This window comes from Leptodactylus fuscus, chromosome 1 (assembly GCF_031893055.1).
Source record: "Leptodactylus fuscus isolate aLepFus1 chromosome 1, aLepFus1.hap2, whole genome shotgun sequence".
In the NCBI taxonomy this organism is placed as follows: Eukaryota; Metazoa; Chordata; class Amphibia; order Anura; family Leptodactylidae; genus Leptodactylus; species Leptodactylus fuscus.
Genome location: NC_134265.1, coordinates 12572343 through 12594052, shown reverse-complemented (window position 1 = coordinate 12594052; position 21710 = coordinate 12572343). Strand labels below are relative to the sequence as shown.

The following is a 21710-nucleotide window of genomic DNA, read 5'->3' as shown; positions in this document are numbered from 1 at the left end:
CTTAGGTACCTTGAAACCTAGGGGGTCTGATCGCTCATACTATTCACTGCAATACTACAGTACTGCAGTGAATAGCAGAATCCCAGCACTTCTATTAGAGGCTGCCTCTGGCATCGTCTAATAGATCTAGTGCAGAGACAAGCCTGGAAGCCTTCAATAGGCTTCCGGCTGTCATAGCAACCGATCACCGCCCTCATGTGACGTTCAGGAGGGCGGCGATCGGGGAAACATGGCGGCGCCCATGCCGCCTGCGCTGTTTACACGCTGCGGTCGCGTTTGACCGCAGTGTGTAAAGGGTTAACAGCAGCGATCGGCTCGGGCACCGACCGCTGCTGTTATTGGCAGGTCCTGGCTGTATTATACAGCCGGCATCTGCCGTGTATGGAGCGAGCTCAGCGTGTGAGCTCGCTCTATACATCCCCATGCGACCCATGACGTACAGTTACGTCAAGGGTCGCTAAGGGGTTAAAGAGGTTTTTCCCATGAAAAGTAATTTTGTTTTGTTTTTTTTTGTTTTGTTTTTTTTAATCCACATCCAAAAATCAGATTTGTAATTTGAAAATGGTGTAAGATAATTAAAATACATTTATATAGTGCCCCCTAATGTTCGCTTTTCTCTTGTTTGTCCACCTCACTAACAGTGTAAAGGTGGGCGTCCGTCTCATCATCTAACAAGCAGAGAAGGAAGTGTTTCATCTATCCAGATGTGTTGCGACGATAAGATACTTGCAGTAGCAGTGGATGACAGGCACAAGTCGGCACAGTTTTTGGGTCAGTGATTTCCAGCCAGGCCTGAATCTGAAAAAATCCTCTGGCTACTTAGTGATTACACAGCGTGGATTCTAACAATTAAAGCGTTCAATTGTTAGATTCCATGCTGTATAGTGAATAGGATTGTTTTTAAAATCCGATCTCCGATTAGTAAAAAAAATCCCATTGACTGGCATTGGGATCGGAATTGGGATCGAGATCGGGTTCGAATGAAAAATGATCGGAAATCGGATTTTAAAATCGATCCTGAAAAGTCAAGATCGGCTCAACCCTAATTTTCAGTTGTTTTGCACTTTTGTGTGTGTGTGCGAACACTGTCCATCTATCTTTTGGCTTAGCTATCATTTTAATCATAGCTAACCTAAACCCCCTTTGACCCTTTGTTACACTATGGGGGTTGTGGGTCATTCGATTTGCTGTCTTTGTTCTACTAATGTTTAATATTTCTTTTGTTTGGGGATGTCCTTGGCCACGTGTGTATTTACAGCCCTTGTGACCACCCTTCCATCCCAACCTTCTTCTCACCCCATACCAGTTATTGGGGTGGCTGAACTGGAGGATGTATGCAGGAGCTCCTCAGTCGCTCAATATCTCTCTACCAGGCATACCAGCTCGTCTGCTGTCGTAGGACCTGCTTGGCCAACCCAATGTTGAATTTTAGGTGGAAGAGACCAGGTGTATTTGTCTAAGACCACCTTTTCCACCATCTGTGCAAGGGAGGTCTCTTACCAGGTAAATAATGTCATGCATTTGAGACCTGGGTGGGAGACTTTCATAAAAAGTACAGTAGTGTACCCTTCCGGCTCGTACGTGCATAGTCACCCCAAGACGGGCCAGGACCTCACTCCTCAGCTTAGAATAGTCTCTGGCTTCCATCTCACATAGGTCATAATATTCCTTTTGAGGTTCTCTGGTTAGAAAGGGCACCAGGACATCGGCGCACTGTTCTTTTGGACGCTTTTCCCGTTCCGCAACCTGCTCAAAGACATGCAGATACGCCTCTATGTTATCAATGGATGTCATCTTTTGTAGAGAACTTTGCACAGTCACTCGAGCAGTGGATCTCGCCATCTAGGTCTCAACAGAAGATTCTCCTATCACCTTCTGAGCAACCAAAGTCTCACACTATACAGACAACTGTTTCATCAACATGGCTTTTATATCTTGCTGCTGTTTCTCGTCCATCTGGGCCTGCACCAATAGTTTAATCAAGTATTCCATTTTGACTTTCCTATGGACTTCACTTAAGACATAAGGTGGTGGAGTAAAAAACGAAAATAAATAGGTGTCTGTCTCTTTAAGACCTGTTTTAAACTGGGTTTGCCCACATCTAAAGCACCAAATTTGGGAGGATAGGCTCAGTGGTAGCAGCAGACCCAGACAAACAGGTCTGTATGCTTATTTTCCAAAAAAGGCTAAACAATATAAGGCTTAACTTTAGGCAAAAAAACAACAGAAATCCTGCTCATCTGAGCTACTAACGATAATATTTGAGAATACTCTAACTGTACCTGTGCCTTCAGCCACAACATCAACACACAGGGCAAAAACAATGGCAGCTGTACACATTGGTCTCTCACCAGTTTTCAGAGTGTTGAGACAGAACCCGGCTACTCCTTTTTCCCCAAGAACTGCCCAGGACTTAGGTTTTGACAACCCTTTATAGGTCTTTTAAAGAGGCCCAGCTCCCAACCTGTGCTTGAAGGCTCCCTCCTGCTATAGGACATGAAATGGTTGACAGGCCTTCTCACAGTTTTGTTAAAGATCTGTGTTGTGACCTCACTCACCATACATAAGAGTTTGTTCACACGGAGGAAAAAGTCACAGAAACCTTTTCCCCCGTGTGAACATTCTGCGCTGCTAGCCGTGACGGGATGCTGATGCAGCATTGGCATTCCGTTGTGGCATATTGCTCCTGATTACGCCCGAATGAATGGGCCTAAACAGGAGTGTGCCTCGAACCGCAGACGCCGTGGCTGAATCAACCGCGGAATCCGTGGCAAGATAGAGCATCTCGCTTCTTTTTTCCACTAGTAGCTAGTTGAAGTCAATGGGAGCAATTTTTGCTGGCGGATTTTGAGGTAGATTCCACGGTAAAAAACTCAGTGTGAACATAACCTAAGTGAGGAATCTGGGGAAATATAGCGACTTTCCACATCTTTACCTGTCACCTTCTCACAGGAGGCAAAGCCATTGGGCCCAGGGGCCTTCTCATTTTTGAGCAAACCACTGGATTGGGTTCCTTTGGAACTGGTACCACACAAGATGTTTTCCACAGTTGTGGTACCATTCCCAGCTTCAGGCTCATATTCTACATGTGTGTAATAACACCACACAGCTGGTATCCGCAAGTAGTGTAACAGACCCCCTTCTCGTCAAACTAAAAAGTGACAGGTGCCCCGCCCCTTTTTTGATGTAACCACGCCCCTTTTATTATATGACCACGCCCCCTTTTATATGATTATTTTTGACGTCACTACGGCCATTTTATAATTAACCCCCCCACACACACACACACACACACCCTCCCACCCCCCCCCCCCAACCCCCTTTATAAATATGATGCTACGCCCCTTTTTATATAAGCTCTCCTTTTGCGCTGGCATAAATGATATTTCTTTGATAGAAAGGAATATCATTCATTTCAGCGCAAAAAGTGCCCGCCCCCCTTTTTATATATATGCTTCTCTCCTTTTGCGCTGGCATAAATGATATTTCTTTGATAGAAAGGAATATCGTTCATTTCAGCGCAAAAGTGTCAGCCCCCTTTTTATATATGCTTCTCCTTTTGCACTAGCATGAATGATATTTCTTTAAGGAATATCACTCAGTCCATTGCAAAAGTGTCTATAGTTTTATTTAAGATAAATAATATACCTATTTATTGTTGATGTAACCAGCTATGCACTTCAGCACCGCTGCGTGGCGTCATGAGTCAAGCTCCTACACATCCACCCCAGAAGACGGCAAGACATATTGTGACATGGCCGTACAAAGTTCCCCTAATACAACTATGGACCGTGCTTCTGCGCAAGCGTGTAGCGCAAAAACATGTCTTGACATGTAGAGGACCTGGCCACAATGAGCGATTGGCATGACCGCGCATGGCTTTTCAGCAGAACTTATGGTACATTCTGCGTACGAGCAAAAACCACAAACACACAGCATTTATTTTAAAAAATATATAATAATTTTATTCAGAATACCAAAAAAAACAAACACAAACACATGAAATATTATTATTACAATGTTAACCACGCCTGCTGTAATAGTGGAAAAGTTCTCACTTTAGGTAATAAAGTCGCATGGGGCAGTCCCGAGGCTGTGGGTGATGAGGGAAAAATGTGGGTTCTGGACCGAGGTAGTTCTGAAGTTGAGGGATGAGTTAAATTCATTTTTAAAAGGTCCAGATTTTCCCTTCTGGTCGGATTACCCACTACACTGGAGGGTATATTTAATTCGGCCATCGAACTGAAAAATACATCCCAGCCGGGAGGCGTATTCTTTTTCACCAAGCTGTGACTCTGCGTGGCGTGTTTAATGAGATCCAACATATTAGATCTGGGGATCGGTTCCCCTCTGTAAATAAATTCACCTTTGTCATTCCAGGCTGTGACATCTGATTTCTGATCCATTTTGCTCAGTATAATTTCTGCGCTCCTTTTAAAGCGCGGGCTGACACTGTCCACAATTTCACGGATTGAAGCATTTTTATCAGGTAGTGTATTTGACAATTGCTGGTGGTCGGTGAGAGGAGGCGCAATAAGGTTCAAACTAGATAACTCGGTCGTCTCCTGTTTTACAAGATTCAAGTACCTCGCTAGCACCTCTGTGTATCTCTTAATTTTCACATCATCAGGGAGATCTCTGCGCTGTAAAATGTTGTTAAGCTCTTCCTCAAGAGTATGCAGGGTATTTTGGCGCATAGTGGGTGCTGATGTAATAGTCTGATTTAGTTTGTTAAGTTCACTTTTAGGAACCAGGTACATTTTCTCTGCGTGTTCCATTACTTATTAGCAATAAGTCCAGCTATTAGCGGTATAGCAAAACTCAGCAGAGGTCCTATAAATCCGCCGCACTGGTTCACTATGCGCTTCTTTTTCTTTGCGTCTATATATTTATTCCCCAGCTGTCTTATAGACTTACGCCATTTCTTGAGTATATTCTTCTGTCTCTCTTTTAGAGGAATTCTACCTTTCAAAATATTTAAAGCAATTTCACCTATGGCCTGTATTAAATCTCTACTGGCATTGCGTAAAATTGATGTCCTGAGCGGCGGGGGTGCCTTCACCAGAGTTTTTAAGAGGTGCCAGTTACGGCGTATTCTCTCAGACATCTTGTCGATACTATGCGCAGGACATAGAATGTGACTAGATCTCTAAGTTTTTGTCTTATTAACCTTTGATTTTCTTTTGAACATAGGCAACTGGTAAATCTGGTGGAAACAATCCCGCTCTTAATCGCATATCCTCAGGAGTAGAACCTCTTAAGTCTACTAACAAATAACCGTAAGGGTTACGTGTCGCGTCTTCAAAAGCTTCTAAAAAGAAGCGTGTTTTCCCCGGGTACATCTGCCGTGCTAGTGTCATAACTTGTAATTTATCACGAGGATTATTAAAGAGAACCATGTACTTTGTGTTTAAAGCTATTGTTCTACTCTTTTTACCCTGACAAAATATGTTCTGAACTAAATAGAAAATGCTTAGATTTCTGTGATGTACGTACTTGGTGAAAGCCTTCTCTATCTCGCCATTCTGGCTAGCGCTCTCCATGAGATCATCAACAATTGTCAAATTTACCTTGTCAGGTGGAAATAGTTCATCGTCTATAAAAGTTGCCGGTAGACCTTCAATAAAACGTATGTTAGGAATGGTGCGAGACAGATCATCGTATAATTTTTGCCAACATGCATAAAACCAGACAATATTTTCGGGTTTGTGTGATAAATGAGTGTCAGCGTAATGTAACAATTGTTTTACAAAATAGCTTTTCCCTGAATTACTTGGTCCCGCTAAAATGCACGAGAAAGGGTGCTGTAACCGAGGATCCATAATAATGATGATGAGGGCGGCATCCAAAATGTTCCCAATTATATTCTAGGGCAAACCTGTATTCTAAGCGGTGCAACCGCCGTAAACTGCGCTGTAGACGCCCTATTTCTTCTCTTGATCCACGGCCGTGTATTTCAATGCTCATGTGTCTCACAAGAGCGTTCCACAAATCTAGTAAAAACACATAAAAAAAATGGAGTGGAGTAATGTAACAAGACTAATACCCGAAAGGCAGTGTTGTAAAATCATCGAACAGATGACGTTTTGTGTAAACACATCTCTGTGTTTTACTCAGAGGCCGAGTCTCAATACACCAGTATTTCTTATTACGAACAATGCCAGGCTGTTGAACAAATAACGATTTCTGGGTGTGAGCGTCTGAATTGCGGGGGTAGTCCAAAACTAAATCTTTTAAACTGTCAAAATTAATAACCTGGCTATTGGCGACATTCAGTGTTATCCCCTTAACTTTCAAGACAGTCTTACCAGTGTTCAGTTTGTAGCCGTATGTTTTTGGGCCTGCAGATACAAACTCAGTTATGTAGGAGTCATCGGGTATTTCACTGGTCAATTCACCCAGATAGTCGCCTAAAGGCGGACACCACTCACCATCACGATGGATGAAGATGACAGAGTCTGTGTCGTGGTAGAGACAACGTTCCTGCAGTCTGTCCAGTAAGTTGTACAGTTCAAGTCTGGCATAAGCGGTAGTAAAGCAAGCTATAAAGATGTTTGTGTTTCTGTTGACCGTGTAGTGATCTTTTACATATTTCCAATTGACAGTGGCCGTTTCATCGTCTACAAAATTGAGCTCTGAGACTTCATAGTAGGGGAGGAAGACATAATTGAAGAGCTCGTCAGGGTCTGTGACCAAACTAGTTGTTGGTAAATTTGATTTTTGACCAAACTTCCCCCATAACGAATTTAGAAAAAGTTTGGAGATTTGTCTTTTTGCTGGGTTTACTTCAATTTCATCAGGTCTTAATCGTACACAGTATGAATAACAACACTTAATTTTTGATTTTTCAGTCTACACATTTAAAAAGTCCAAAAACAAGGAAAATAAAGAAAATGTTCAGCTTACTAAAGTGACTGAACCTGACGTATCGACACCACGTATAGCATCTGTAATGACGCAGGATGAAATCGACGCCATGTCCAGCATTGTATACGGAGTCTGTAAGTAGAATAATGACTGAACTGTGTGATTCCTATTTACTCGGCAAAACGTTAATAGGCATTGTAATGATACACATTTACGTTCTTTTCACAGCAAGAAGACGTCGACCACGTAGACTATTCAACACATTATTGAGTGAGAATCGTGACCAGAACAACACATCGGCAGCTGTCGTGTCAGAGACCGTGCAGTCAGGAGTTGTGTCAGGAGCAGACAACACGGAGCAGGGTAACCAGGGCCTACCGAATGCTATGCCTTTTCGGCCCAACCGCTTACCTTTGGATATTAATGTCAAGGATTCTGGAAAAAAACATGAAGAAGGGAGCAAGAGAAAACACGCAACAGTAGAGGTCCCAGCTGTGCGTAATCCGGCCGTAAGACACATACCACTCTCACCAATTTGCGAAGTTGTTATGCAACACTCAGGAGGGCCAGGGCTGGTATCACGGTAATATATCAGATGTGGCCGGCTTGCAGGGAGTCCCTGGGTCCCGAATGTGCACAAAATTTCCCTTTTTGATGTCCCCGACTACCCTCCCCTGCGTGATATCTGACAATGACAACAGACAACCAGGCTTCGGGGGTAATCGTTGCTTTTCTTTTTACTAGCAGGACAAAGTAATACACATGTACATATGGAGGACTTCTTCACATACAATACAGCGATCTTTGCAGGTAGTGTCCAATTAGCGGAGGATGGGGCAGAATGCTTTGGATAGTGGTTGCTTGGCAGTTAACTTGTATATACTTGTAAAGATGGCCTGTATCCAGGGGGTTAGTCCTCAACAAACTGGGTACACGTATGTAGAAGAACAAATACAATTTTTCTTAGCAGCGGGAGATTCTCAATTTCTGCCAGACTAGCTATGGGCTTCTTTAAATATAGATTTGTCCCAAAGACTTACTTGGATAGAGATATACGTGGGGGGTCCCAGATGTATGGATAACCAGGTCCATCAACTTCAGCACTTGTAAGATTAGAGCTTCAGAGGAAAACGCTCTCTGAGAAGGGCCTTGAAGATAGGGAAGAAGACATCTCTGCTTGGTGCACCCTGATAAGTCGGAAGCCATTATCCATGCTCCATGTGCTCTGTCTCACAGCTGTGTCTACACTTGTAGCCCCACACAAAAGACATCAGCCAAAAACGTCCCCAACCCCCTCTAGAGAGGGTGGTCACTCAACTCTCCCTCCAGGCCAGTCAAGGGAGCCTCATTGGTCCTGGAGGTCAGCTAATCATAATGGACACTCCCTTTACAGTTACAACTCAAATTACAATGGCAAAGTATAGGCAGGTGCAGTTCACAAAAACATCCACAAGATGGCGCATTAATAGACCCCCTGTGTGCTGGCTCTGGAAGAATAGAAATATATAGAAGGAATGAAGGGGGAGGAAAATATTTACCTTATATGAAAATGTCCATGCTATCTCGGTCTGCATTAGAGGGAATTGGACTAGCAGTACCGGGACATTACATACACCCCCACTAAGAAAAGAGCCGTCCTCGGCGACTAACTAGCGCGGAGGAACCTAGAGAGATGGGATGCGCACAGGTAGTAGGGCTGGATACCTGAGAAACAATAAACAGAATAATGGCAAACAACAATGTGACATGACTTATGTACAAGAACGATACTCCGTGATTATATGCAAAACCAAAACATAATAAACAGTAGAAACATAATGCCAATAGGTGGGTAGAGTCTCTTTCAGCAATAGGGCATTGTCCATGGAAAGGCTCAGGGTAGGCACTATGTGGCACAAATACAGTCCTCAGTAGTCCATAGGCTGTAGAGAAATATGTAATGCAAAACAAGAACATAACAAAATGCTTGGGATTACCCAGGTATGGAGGCTTAAACGGTTGCTAACTAACTAATTAATAAGAACATAGGTATATGAAAGAGGCAAAGTATATATATATATATATGAAAGGATATGGTTGCTCAGTCTCTATAGCGAGCTGGGGGAGTTCCCTTGGTACTTCGCTCTGATCGCCTCAGCACTTGGTCTTCTACTTGCGTAGGAACACTGGAAACTGGAACTCCATCTTGTGCTGGTTCAGGAGCAGCAATTGGAGCAGCAACACTGGAGTCCGGAATTTCATCTTGTGTTGATTCAGGAGCAGCAACACTGGAGTCCGGAATTCCATCTTGTGTTGGTTCAGGAGCAGCAACACTGGAGTCCGGAATTTCATCTTGTGTTGGTTCCGGGGCAACAATTGGAACCGGAACATGAGTCGGGATAGGAACTGGAACAGGAACAAACTGGTAACAGCTGGGGATAAGAAATTGAGATCTAAAGATCGATTCATCTACAGAAGGCTGTCTTGGAGGAGTTGCCATCACAGGAACTGGTTGGTAGACAGTTGTAGCTTGTGGTGGTGCTGACATCCTCAGTGAGTCCTCTCTGGTGCACAATTTGATGCGGTTCCGATGCACTGTTTGTGGAGCCATGCCTGGTTTCTTTACTTCATAAACATCGGACTCTGGATAGGGAATGGCTGTAATGGTGTAGGGCTCCGCTTCCCAAAGAGAATCAAGTTTTCCAGTTCTGTGGTACTTCTTTAACCATACTTTGTCACCAATGTGTAAAGGTGTAGCATTAGCTCTTTGGTTGTAGTTCTCTTCTTGTCGTCTGTGAGCTTCCTTCATGCGACAGTCGACTATCTCTTGCGCTTCTTGCATTCGGCGCTGATGTTCTAGAACCCAATCAGTCTTTGGCAGAGGGTTGATCACATCTGGTATCTGAATTCCTAAAGCACGGTCTTTTGGAAGTTGACCTTGTCTTCCAAACATTAAGAAGTATGGTGAATAGCCTGTAGAACAGTGGGTAGTGTTATTGTAGATCTCCACTAATTCATCAAGTAGTTGAGGCCATTCTGCTTGTTTGGTGAAAGATGCTGTTCTCAGCATGTTGATGAAGATCTGGTTAACCTTCTCACAAAGTCCATTCCCTTGGGGATGGTAGGCAGTTGTTCTCAGCTTTTTGCATTCATGGAACTGGCATAGTTCTTGGAAAAGCTGTGACTCGAATGCAGGTCCTCTGTCAGTTAGGACTGCTTCAGGACACCCGTAGTGTCTCACATATTCACGGTAGAATGTGATGGCTGTGGTACGTGCGGTGAGGTCTTTAACTGGCACAACGACAACCCACTTGGAGTAGTGGTCCACCATGGTAAGGGCATATGAGTAGCCTGAACGAGTCGGGGCTAACTTCACATGGTCAAGAGCAACTAGTTCGTTTGGTCTCTGAGTATGGATGGGATGTAGTGGTGCTCTAGCATCCTTCTTACCAGTCTTTGTAAGGTTGCAGGCTGGACATTCACTACACCAACTCTCAATGTCAGCACGCATTCCAATCCAATAGAAGCGTTGGCGTATGGTGGCTTCAGTTTTCTGCACTCCAAAGTGTCCAGATTGATCGTGGTAGGCATCAAGAATGATCTTGGCATCCCGCCTAGGAATGAGAATTTGGTGCAACCTCTCACCGGAAACAGGATCTAAGGTGTTGCGCAGAATCAAGCCTTTCTGGATGAAAAGTCTTTTGCGCTGCCTCCATAGGCGTTTGAGCTCAGTATCCGTATACCGTCTTCTGAGTCTGACAGGTATTCTTCCAGTGATTAGGTAATCATAGATTTCACCTATGACACGAGATTCTTTCTGGAGGGTTTGCCATCTAGATAGTTCTTGAAGTGGGTCAGATTTCTCTTGAGGACCTTCCTCAGGCTGTGTAGCAGCAATGACGTTCTGCGTAGCAAACTTCTGATAGAAGGGAGGCATCTCAACATCTTCCCACATGTCTTCTTCAGGAGGTTCTTCTCCTATAGGCAAACGGGATAAAGCATCAGCGTTTACGTTGGTCTTACCACTGCGGTATTTGAGGTCGAAACAATAGTTCGCCAATCTGGAAGCCCATCTCTGTTCGAGAGCACCTAGCCGTGCTGTGTTTAGGTGAGCTAGAGGATTGTTGTCTGTGTAAACGGTAAATGGTGTAGCCGCAAGGTAGTCTTTGAATTTCTCTGTGACGGCCCACACAACACCAAGCAGCTCTAACTTGAACGAACTGTAATTGTGATCGTTCTTCTCAGCACCTCTCAAGCTTCGGCTGGCATAAGCGATGACTCTCTCTTTGTTGTCCTGGACTTGTGACAGTACAGCTCCTAGGCCTTGATAGCTGGCATCTGTATAGAGACGGAAAGGATGGCTGTAGTCAGGATAAGCCAGAATTGGAGGAGAAGTCAATAAGGCTTTCAAAGTCTGGAATGCAGTTTCTTGTCTTTCAGACCAATCAATTAGGAGTCTTCTGTTTGAGTTTTCTTTAGGACAACCACGTAGCAATTCTGTCAGTGGTTCCGCTACCTGTGCAAAGTGAGGTATAAAGCGGCGGTAGTAGCCCGCGAATCCTAGAAAACTTCTGACTTCCTTTACTGTCTTTGGAGTTTCCCAGTCTTTGACAGCAGAGATCTTGTCAGGATCAGGCTGGATACCTTCAGCACTGACTACATGACCTAAGTAATTGACCTTTGGTTTTAGCAGGTGGCATTTTGAAGGTTTTATCTTCAGGCCGTGTTCAATAAGAACCTGGAACACTTCTGCTAGGTTGTTCAGATGGTCTTCATAAGTGCGAGAATACACAACAACATCATCGAGATACAGCAAAACACTCTGGAAGTTGAGGTGGCCAAGACATCTCTCCATGAGTCGCTGGAATGTTGCTGGGGCATTGCACAACCCAAAAGGCATGCTATTAAACTCATAAAGTCCCATCGGGGTGGTAAAAGCTGTCTTTTCTCTATCCTCAGGAGCCATGGGGACCTGCCAGTAGCCACTGGTTAGGTCGAGAGTTGAGAAGTATGCAGCTGAACCAAGAGCAGTGAGGGATTCTTCAATCCGTGGAAGAGGATAGGCATCTTTATGTGTGATGTCGTTCAGTCTTCTGTAGTCAACACAGAATCTGATGTTACCATCCTTCTTTCTTACCAAAACGATAGGTGCTGCCCAAGGACTTTGACTTTCTTGGATGACTTTGGTGTCTTTCATCTCCTTTATCAGCTTCTTTACTTGCTGGTAGTTAGCAGGAGGGATTGGACGGTATCTTTCCTTGAAAGGAGGATGATCACCTGTGTTGATTTTATGCTGGATCAAAGAGGTTTTCCCAAAATCAAGTGGATGCTTGCTGAAAGCTTGGCTGTGCCGTTTCGCAACTTTGATGACACCATTGATGTGTTCCCTAGGGGTATTCGCATCCCCAATGTTGAGTTCATTCCACCAGAAGGTAGTAGGTTTGTGAGTACCTCCGGCAGGGACATGAATTGACTTTTGATAAGCAAGTGCTTCATCATCTAAGATGTCTTCTGAATTGAGCTGATACAGTTGAGCAACTGACTTAAACTTGTGCAATTCAATAGGTGCATCACTTAGGTTGACTAGCCGTACTGGTACTTTACCGTTGGAGACGGTGACGATGCTTCTGGCGGCTTTCACCAGCGGCTGTCCTTCAATCTGAATAGGATCAAGAAGAGCTTCGTAATCTTCGTTGTTAATGCCTGGACGGACTCGGCACCAGATGAGAGTCTCACTGTTAGGAGTCAGAGTGACGGGTCTGGCATCCTGGATACGGACACGACAGATTTCACCATTACGGTTAGCAAACTTCTGCTGGGCACAGAGCACTTTGATGGTACGTTGTACAGCTTGCCTGTAAGAAAGAGTAGCAGTAGGGAGAGAAGCATGCAAAGCATCTAGCAATTCAGTGAATACATGACGCATAACATTCATGCCTAATACCACTGGTGTAGCCATTCCCTGAGACTCTGTAACAATTACACCTTGTCGTGGTAATTCACGATCACCAATACGAATGGTAGGTTCCCAGTAACCTAGTTGGGATATAGGCTGACCATTACTTGCAATCAAACGTAACTTCGCTTTGCCCACAGAATTTAGTATGTCAGAGTCCCAATATTTCTCAAAGGCTTGTTGCCCAATAGTTGTTACTTGTGACCCAGTGTCCACTAAAGCTTCTAATGGTACACCCTCAATCCAAATAGTTATGTACGGGCACTTGGAGACGAATCTGGATGTCCATGGCGATTGTCCCCCTGGGCCTTTGGATTCACCTCCCGAGGGGCGGCCCTTGGCCTCGGTGGTGTCCCGTTTAACTTAAAGCACTGGTATTTGTAATGCCCAACACGCTCACAGTAAGTACAATAAGGACGTTCACGTGGTGAAGACCGGTCAGGAGGAAGCCTATCAGGACTTGGGCGGCTAGAGTGAGGCTCTGCAGGCAATGTTCTAGATAAAGAGGGCTCACATGATGCAGACTGGCCTTTTAATTCCTTTAGGGCTTGGCAAAGAGATTCCACTACCTGAGCAAGAACATCGGTGGTAGAGGGCATAGTGGCAGGAGTAGGAGCCTGTACAGTCTGAGTGGCCTGCATGGGCACAATAGGAGGTAATGGGGATGCAGCGGAGATTCCACCAGCCAGGTCTGGGGAATATGTGGCAGAGTAATAATTAGCACAAGGTGAATCAGTTCCCACTATTCGTAGGGCCAAAGTCTTAAAATCTAGAAAAGACATGTCTGGATTTTGGGCTGATAGCATGCGGAGTTGACTCTGTATTAGTCGTGAGTCCACACCTTCTATGAACCTGTCTGTAATAATGCTTTCTGCAGCAGTAGGATCAATGTTGTCAACTTGGCGCAGAGCCCTATATGCTGACTGGAGGGCAAGTGCATAGTCTCTGAGGGTCTCACCTGGTCTCTGACGTCTGTCATAGAATTTAAGACGAACCTCAGTTGGTGATTGGACTTCGAATTCTTTTCTCAGACGCGTGAGGACCTGGTCAACGGTGGTCTTTTCTGTCGGTGGCCAGGAACGAACTTCCTCAGCAGCTGGACCTTCAAGTTGTCCTAAGAGAAGCTGTACCTGTTGCTTGGGAGAAAGTGATACAAGTTCAAGAGTACGCAATATCTTTTCCTGAAACTGAGCAAGGGTATGAGGATCCCCTCTGTAACTTGGAAGACTGGAGGGTCCTATAAAGAAAGGCAAGCCTGTCGCTATAACAGGAGTTGAAGCAGAGATGGTAGCTGTCTCCTGAGGTGCAGGAGAACTGGAGGATGAGGTTGTAGTGTTATCTGCGCCAGACAGGGCATCTCGAGGCGATGTAGACATTTTTGCAAAAATTAGGATACTGTCTCTTTAAGTAAAATAATAAGGCTTCTGTCTCTTTTATGAAATGCAAATCTCAGCAAATACAAAGTCACTTTATAAAATGCACTTATCTGTATCCCAGGAATGGCAGGTAACAGCAGACAATGGCAGTGGAGGTTCTGGCAGAAGTGATGAGCAGGAGCTGCAGGCAGGATGATCACTTTGATCCTTGAAGAGATAAGGAGTCTTTGCAAAAAGAATTGGGGGCAGGGAAGTTGGAGTCTTGTTACAGCTGGGATGGATTTGGATTCAGTGTTGGATAGAGATGGCGACACCCAGTTTTGGCACCTGGGGGAAGTTTGGTGGGGGGAGTTTACTCCTGCTGAATTGCTCAAGAAGCTAGTCAATCCAAAATGGTGGAATATGCAGTCACACAGCATGGCATACAACAACACAGTCTTTAGGCAGGCACAGAGGCAGAATGCTTTCACCCCCACTTTGTAGAGAGTATCGGTTAGTCTTGGAGCAGTAGTTCTCCAGAAGCAACATACAGTCTTTAGGCAGGCACAGAGGCACAATCCTGTTCGTGACGCCACAAAAAGGGGTTTGCAACACTCAGGAGGGCCAGGGCTGGTATCACGGTAATATATCAGATGTGGCCGGCTTGCAGGGAGTCCCTGGGTCCCGAATGTGCACAAAATTTCCCTTTTTGATGTCCCCGACTACCCTCCCCTGCGTGATATCTGACAATGACAACAGACAACCAGGCTTCGGGGGTAATCGTTGCTTTTCTTTTTACTAGCAGGACAAAGTAATACACATGTACATATGGAGGACTTCTTCACATACAATACAGCGATCTTTGCAGGTAGTGTCCAATTAGCGGAGGATGGGGCAGAATGCTTTGGATAGTGGTTGCTTGGCAGTTAACTTGTATATACTTGTAAAGATGGCCTGTATCCAGGGGGTTAGTCCTCAACAAACTGGGTACACGTATGTAGAAGAACAAATACAATTTTTCTTAGCAGCGGGAGATTCTCAATTTCTGCCAGACTAGCTATGGGCTTCTTTAAATATAGATTTGTCCCAAAGACTTACTTGGATAGAGATATACGTGGGGGGTCCCAGATGTATGGATAACCAGGTCCATCAACTTCAGCACTTGTAAGATTAGAGCTTCAGAGGAAAACGCTCTCTGAGAAGGGCCTTGAAGATAGGGAAGAAGACATCTCTGCTTGGTGCACCCTGATAAGTCGGAAGCCATTATCCATGCTCCATGTGCTCTGTCTCACAGCTGTGTCTACACTTGTAGCCCCACACAAAAGACATCAGCCAAAAACGTCCCCAACCCCCTCTAGAGAGGGTGGTCACTCAACTCTCCCTCCAGGCCAGTCAAGGGAGCCTCATTGGTCCTGGAGGTCAGCTAATCATAATGGACACTCCCTTTACAGTTACAACTCAAATTACAATGGCAAAGTATAGGCAGGTGCAGTTCACAAAAACATCCACAAGATGGCGCATTAATAGACCCCCTGTGTGCTGGCTCTGGAAGAATAGAAATATATAGAAGGAATGAAGGGGGAGGAAAATATTTACCTTATATGAAAATGTCCATGCTATCTCGGTCTGCATTAGAGGGAATTGGACTAGCAGTACCGGGACATTACAGTTACAGCACCCCTCAAGAAAGCACACAATGGTAAGTCAATCTGTATAAAACCAGATAATATTATACGGGTTTGTCACAACACAGACACTGAAAACACAAGCACATACGTTACAATGCATCCTGCAGGTACAGCCACGGTACTGCCGTCCGGATCTGCTGTAGTGAGCAATGTAGCCATAAACACATCTACTCCTACCAGTAAAACCACGGGTGGGCGCCATCGCTCAGCTGAAGCGAGGACGCCACAATCCATTTTCGCTGCCTGTAAATCCAAGGTATCACAATCTGTATTTACTAAAGCGAAAAAACCAAAATTGGAACACACTGAAGAGCTGCAAGTTTTGAATGAACTAGCTCTCGTGTATAAGCATAATGTGCAGCTTTACCGTGCACATCAAGTCATCTCTGATATGATGTCCCGGTATAAGCAATTACAAACAAATCTCGGAAATCCACGCACATTCAGCACACACAATCTAGCAGAACTAAAGAAAATGAACAAGATGTATGGTGCGATCGCTGAAACTATTAGTGTTCTGAATTCACAGATAGGACCATGCTTATGACTAGACATGGTTGGTAATGGAATGAAGTGTCTGCCCAAACCACACACATCGGGTGCTGCTAATCGTAAGCATGTTAAGCGAGCTATAAACATGTTGATACGTTCTAGGAGGTCATTGGCGGCCAGGAGGCGCAGACAGAGCCGTACGCATGCCATAGAGGGGTGTATAGAAGCAGAGATGCATCAGTTACCTCTACAAACGAATTCAATTCATGAGGTCCAGGACAATCATGGTAACGAGATATCTGACACACCTCAGGCATCTACTGGTGAATGTGATGAGATGCATTCTGATACACCACCGCCATCTACTGGTGAATGTGATGAGGTGCAGTCTGATACACCACCGCCATCTACTGGTGAATGTGATGAGGTGCAGTCTGATACACCACCACCACCTACTGGTGAAAGTGATGGGGTGGGTTCAAACCGACCCTCTGTGTTTTTACAACACATTTTTCATCACCAGAGAGTGCTTGCGGGTTTTAACGGTATTGTGTACAGCGAGCATTTTCGTTTTGTCAATCTGGACCGTATACACTCTTTTGTAGAGGCAATCGATGCGATCCATACAGCCGTTCAGAATTTACTAGACAATCTGCTTAGTGACATAGAGCCTGGTGATTTTGTGCAGTTAAGACTTTCAGGGGAGGGCAGCCTAGATCCTGTTTACTCAACAAAGCAGTCCCGTGAGAGTTTCAATGCAGAGGAGTTTTTAAACGCTGTAGCGAATGCTTTACAGAGTAACGCTGAGTGTTTAGCCGATGGTTGCCTCAAACTGATGGTCACCATAATTAGAAATAGAAGAGGTGGCATCAAAAAGCGTATAAGGGCTATTTCATATAGGCAGATCATTAAGCGAAAACAGAGATGGCTGTATGATTTCAATAATCATGACACAAACCTGTGCATGGCTGCAAGCCTGATAGCGTTGCTGGAGGAAGGTGCTGTGAGTGACTGGGAAATAGTGGAACGTGCTAAACAGCTGCATGCCGAATTGGGGATTGGTGATAAGACATTAGTCAGTTTTAGCGATGTCGCAGGATTTGAACGTGTATTGAACATTACTATCAGAGTCATGTATTTCAGTCGTGGTGATTGGCGTTGTTATCAGACAGGAAAAGCCCCTTCAGATAAAACCTTATTCATTCTCCACCATGATGACCACTATTATGGCATCAAAAATATAAAAGGTTTTTTCGGTGCGAAATACTTTTGTGATAATTGCAATTCTGCGTACCATCACAAATACGCTCATTCATGTCAGTATCTGTGTAGAGCTTGCAGGAACAAGGACTGTAAAGAGGACCCGAAAGCTGATGTGCGTTGTCCTATTTGCCGTGTATATGCTCGTTCTAGAGACTGTTTGAATCGTCACATGTTATTGAGTAGAGAGGACAGAGAGTTTTGTATAGCTAAAAGATTTTGTGATCAGTGCTGTCGGTTTGTACGCCGTGAGACATTCGGTGATCATAAGTGTGAGGGGCTGCGCTGTAGTGTATGTTATGCACGTGTTCAAAAATTTGACGATCACCTCTGTTATATGCGGCGCTGCAAAGAAATGGATGAGACTGATGCTTATATTTTCTATGACTTTGAATGCATGCAGGAGAATGGCCCCCATGTTCCTAATTACGTATACGCCACAACATTGGCGGGTGACAAGTTCTGGGAGTTTGAGGGAAAAACATGTGCTAGTGAATTTGTCCAGTTTTTTACATCTGGTGCCTTTTCTGGCTTTACATTTATTGCCCACAACGGCGGTCGTTATGATTCATATTTCATAGTCAAAGAATTGATAAATGAGAAATTGTCTGTAAAATTGCTTACTCAAGGTGGTAAGCTCTTGTGTGTGACCGTTCATGACTTGGGGATACGATTCATAGATTCTCTAAATTTTATACCCATGAAGTTGAGTAAATTACCGCAGGCCATGGGTTTTTCTGAAACAAAAGGTCATTTTCCCCACTTTTTTAATACTGAAAAGAATCAAAACTATGTGGGACCTTTACCGCCGCCAGAGGCTTACGGGGTACAGTACATGATGGAGAGTGAAAAGAAAGAGTTCATGGCGTGGTATGAGACACAAAAAGATGTGAAATTTGATTTTAAATCAGAGCTGAAAGCATATTGCAAACAAGATGTTGAAGTGTTGCGTCAAGCTTGTATCCGGTATAGGGATCGTGTTATTGAAATGACAGAGAAAGAGGTTGTCAGATACTGTCCGGAACAGCGGGCGAATATTGTGGTAACTGTATATATTGATCCATTTCAGCTTACTACTTTGGCGTCTGTGTGCATGTCTATGTACAGGTTTAAATTCTTGCCGAAAAGGCGTATAGCTATCGTGCCCGCTGACAATTACAACAAGACAAAAAAGCGTTATTCAACACCTGCTATACAGTGGCTCATGTATGTAGCACGCAATGAGAATATTGAGATACAACACGCTTTGAGAGGTGGCGAAAAGAAAGTGGGGATATATTTTTTAGACGGTTATGCTAATGTTAATGGCCAGGAGACAGCATTTGAATTTCAGGGTTGTTTTTATCACGGTTGTCGTGTCTGCTATAATGATGAAGATGAAAATAGTGTCACTGCCACCACTTTTGGTCAGTTGTACTACAATACTCAGCGTAAAAGACGCTACCTCCATAGCTGTGGTTTCAAAGTACGTGAATTATGGGAACATGAGTGGAAAGAGATGGTTGAAAAAGATGCGGGTGTCCGTGCTTTTCTTGATGAGATGCAATTCCCCGAGCCTCTAGAGCCGCGTGATGCCCTTTATGGCGGTAGAACTAATACGATTAAGTTATATCACAAGCTGTCTGAGGGTGAGACCATTAAGTACTTTGATTTCACAAGCCTCTACCCCTTTGTCAACAAAACAAAAAGATATCCTGTAGGTCACCCCAAGATCATTTATGAGAATTTCGGACATCTGAAAAAATACTTCGGCATTGCCAGAGTTAAGGTATACCCGCCACGCGATCTGTTCTTTCCAGTATTGCCTGTGAAGCTTAACAAAAAATTAATGTTCCCTCTGGATTATACATGCGCTGCAAACTCTCAGACTGACCCCTGCACGCATACTGAGGAGGAACGAGCTCTCACAGGGACATGGTGCACCATAGAGTTAGAAATGGCCATTGAAAAGGGGTATAGAATAGCAGAGGTCTATGAGGTGTGGGATTTTGCTCGTTCAAGTGACAAATTATTTGCTAAATACATTAAATTACATCTCAGGGATAAACAGGAGGCCTCGGGTTACCCTAGCAGATGCACTGATGATGAAAAGAAGGCTCAATACGTAGCTGACTTTTATGAAAAAGAAGGTGTACGATTAAGACCTGATGAAATTGAAGTAAACCCAGCAAAAAGACAAATCTCCAAACTTTTTCTAAATTCGTTATGGGGGAAGTTTGGTCAAAAATCAAATTTACCAACAACTAGTTTGGTCACAGACCCTGACGAGCTCTTCAATTATGTCTTCCTCCCCTACTATGAAGTCTCAGAGCTCAATTTTGTAGACGATGAAACGGCCACTGTCAATTGGAAATATGTAAAAGATCACTACACGGTCAACAGAAACACAAACATCTTTATAGCTTGCTTTACTACCGCTTATGCCAGACTTGAACTGTACAACTTACTGGACAGACTGCAGGAACGTTGTCTCTACCACGACACAGACTCTGTCATCTTCATCCATCGTGATGGTGAGTGGTGTCCGCCTTTAGGCGACTATCTGGGTGAATTGACCAGTGAAATACCCGATGACTCCTACATAACTGAGTTTGTATCTGCAGGCCCAAAAACATACGGCTACAAACTGAACACTGGTAAGACTGTCTTGAAAGTTAAGGGGATAACACTGAATGTCGCCAATAGCCAGGTTATTAATTTTAACAGTTTAAAAGATTTAGTTTTGGACTACCCCCGCAATTCAGACGCTCACACCCAGAAATTGTTATTTGTTCAACAGCCTGGCATTGTTCGTAATAAGAAATACTGGTGTATTGAGACTCGGCCTCTGAGTAAAACACAGAGATGTGTTTACACAAAACGTCATCTGTTCGATGATTTTACAACACTGCCTTTCGGGTATTAGTCTTGTTACATTACTCCACTCCATTTTTTTTATGTGTTTTTACTAGATTTGTGGAACGCTCTTGTGAGACACATGAGCATTGAAATACACGGCCGTGGATCAAGAGAAGAAATAGGGCGTCTACAGCGCAGTTTACGGCGGTTGCACCGCTTAGAATACAGGTTTGCCCTAGAATATAATTGGGAACATTTTGGATGCCGCCCTCATCATCATTATTATGGATCCTCGGTTACAGCACCCTTTCTCGTGCATTTTAGCGGGACCAAGTAATTCAGGGAAAAGCTATTTTGTAAAACAATTGTTACATTACGCTGACACTCATTTATCACACAAACCCGAAAATATTGTCTGGTTTTATGCATGTTGGCAAAAATTATACGATGATCTGTCTCGCACCATTCCTAACATACGTTTTATTGAAGGTCTACCGGCAACTTTTATAGACGATGAACTTTTTCCCCCTGACAAGGTAAATTTGACAATTGTTGATGATCTCATGGAGAGCGCTAGCCAGAATGGCGAGATAGAGAAGGCTTTCACCAAGTACGTACATCACAGAAATCTAAGCATTTTCTATTTAGTTCAGAACATATTTTGTCAGGGTAAAAAGAGTAGAACAATAGCTTTAAACACAAAGTACATGGTTCTCTTTAATAATCCTCGTGATAAATTACAAGTTATGACATTAGCACGGCAGATGTACCCGGGGAAAACACGCTTCTTTTTAGAAGCTTTTGAAGACGCGACACGTAACCCTTACGGTTATTTGTTAGTAGACTTAAGAGGTTCTACTCCTGAGGATATGCGATTAAGAGCGGGATTGTTTCCACCAGATTTACCAGTTGCCTATGTTCAAAAGAAAATCAAAGGTTAATAAGACAAAAACTTAGAGATCTAGTCACATTCTATGTCCTGCGCATAGTATCGACAAGATGTCTGAGAGAATACGCCGTAACTGGCACCTCTTAAAAACTCTGGTGAAGGCACCCCCGCCGCTCAGGACATCAATTTTACGCAATGCCAGTAGAGATTTAATACTGGCCATAGGTGAAATTGCTTTAAATATTTTGAAAGGTAGAATTCCTCTAAAAGAGAGACAGAAGAATATACTCAAGAAATGGCGTAAGTCTATAAGACAGCTGGGGAATAAATATATAGACGCAAAGAAAAAGAAGCGCATAGTGAACCAGTGCGGCGGATTTATAGGA

At 43.9% G+C, this 21710-nt stretch overlaps 1 protein-coding gene across 1 annotated transcript in view; it reads left to right on the top strand.

Moving 5' to 3' along the window:
* Positions 1-21710, top strand: part of LOC142190140 (uncharacterized) — a 186718-nt gene that overhangs the window by 101690 nt on the left and 63318 nt on the right. The window lies entirely within an intron of this gene.